This window comes from Prionailurus bengalensis, chromosome B4, assembly GCF_016509475.1.
Source record: "Prionailurus bengalensis isolate Pbe53 chromosome B4, Fcat_Pben_1.1_paternal_pri, whole genome shotgun sequence".
NCBI lineage: Eukaryota > Metazoa > Chordata > Mammalia > Carnivora > Felidae > Prionailurus > Prionailurus bengalensis.
Window position 1 is genome coordinate 98,132,346 of NC_057358.1, and position 2,163 is coordinate 98,134,508.

The window sequence follows — 2,163 nt, forward strand, 5'->3', positions numbered from 1 at the left end:
AAGCACTGCATCTTTTAAAAATATGCATGTAACAAAAATAACAGAAAGAAACATGGCATCTTCACTGCTAAGCAACAACCTAAGAATAGGAAATTGTCAAAATGATATTTTTTTCTATATAACACATACATGAAATGTGTACAGCGAAATCCCCTAAAATAGCTATAATGTATAATATGTAAATATTATAGGTGGAAATTATTTTAGAATAATAGGGGACTCTATTCCAATTTCTCTTGTTATTGTTGTTATTGTCCAAGGTTTACTGAAGATATTACCGCACAGCTGAAAGATTCAAACGACTCCATGGAGGGTTTTGAAATTCATCCCAACTGGAGGCTGAGTGACCTGCAGTTTGGACAGAATGGCAAAGCCCGAGGGTTTCAACATTTCCTTAGTGTCAGGATCTACTTCAGTGATCTCCTGATCCAGGGCCGAGACCTCAGGACCATAATTCTCTCTCCTTTCCCGCTCCTCCTCCTGCAGTTTGACTGAGATACCTCTCACGGGGCCTCTCTGCAACGGCCTCATCAGGCGTGTGACACAGCCTGCGCCCTTGCTGAGAAGCTTCTCGCCGGGTGGAAATAATGGCGATCTCCTCACACGTGTGCTCGCTGGCGCGGCAGTTACTGCCCGGGAGTGTGCAGTACCTCTCTCTCAGTGATGACCGGGCCACCTTCTTCGCAGTTTTAGAGCAAACGCAGCCATGTTGGCAGGGCCTCGTAAAAGGAAAGTGGTTACGAGGGGTTTGGAATAGAGGTAAATTACTGAAATGTTTTAAAAGCCACAAAAGGGTCAGCACAAGCATGTTTCACTTCATACAGATACTGGAGTAGCATGTGGTATGTTTGGACAAGAACAGAGCTGTTCCGATGTAACCGTTCTTGGCGTTCTTACATGATTCTCTTCTTAATAATTGTGGAAGAAACACTTTAATTAAAAGAGTAACATGTGTGACAGCAAAAATATTATTTGAGAACTAAATCAAGGCTTTGGATTGAACCATGCTGACTGACTAAATAGTCATTAAATCATCAATAAGAATTCTAAATATACTACAACATAAAATAATGATAATGATAAAAATATCCAGCATGCAGCAAGCACTGCACTGAGAATTTGAGATACACTTATGTCACTTAATCCCCACAAAAAAAAACTATAAAGAAACTACCAACAATACCTCCCATACCTTTTTATTTAGATTTTTTTGTTGTTTGGAATAAAAAATGTTAAATATACAGATATAATAATATGGGAAAATCAGTGTATGGATCTAATTCTGACTTTACTATCATGTACAGGTATATATCACTTCCAAAAATATTTTAAGTTTTCTTTTTCACACAAGTGGTAAGTTATATTTTTAAAAAGTAACAAAATAATCGCATAATTAAGGAGAGTAGTACCTGTGTGAGGGAGGAGGCAAGAATGGGGTACAGGGAGACACACAGAGTTAATATTATCTGCAGTCTTCTTCTTAAGTTTGATGGTAGTTTCATGGGTGTTTGCTCTATACTTACTGCCAAAATGTGACAATTATTATTTACATATATATATGTACACACACACATATTTATTATTTACATACACACACACACACACACACACACATATATATATATATATATATAAAATAATAAAACCATTTCCAAAGTAGCTACAAAGTTTTCTTAATTTAAAAAGCCATTTGGGGTGCCCAGGTGGCTCAGTTGGTTAAAAGTGTTCGACTTCAGCTCAGGTCATGATCTCACAGTTCATGAGTTCAAGCTCCGCATCGGGCACTGTGCTGACAGCTGGGAGCCTGGAGCCTGTTTCGGATTCTGTGTCTCCCTCTCTCTCTGCCCCTCCTCCTCTTGCACTCTGTCTGTCTCTCTCAAAAATAAAATAAACATTAAAAAGTAAATAAATAAAAATAAAAATCCATTTAGATAATATAAAGGATATTATCTTTATATTGGGCCAACTGGGCCCACCTAGAACTTTGTGTTCAAAATTCTATATAGAGAGAGAGCAAATGAGATAAATAATATTCTTTTCAGAAAGCTGGCTTAGTCAGGATTATTCATGACCTTATTGGAATATATCATGTCATGATGAACAAACCCCATAGAAAGTGTATGATTTAATACATAACAGTTTTTATTCTTACTTTACACAATG

At 37.2% G+C, this 2,163-nt stretch overlaps 1 pseudogene; it reads right to left on the reverse strand.

The window, feature by feature from the left end:
- Positions 1 to 294: 294 nt before the first annotated feature.
- Positions 295 to 808, reverse strand: LOC122473662 (annotated as a pseudogene).
- Positions 809 to 2,163: the final 1,355 nt, after the last annotated feature.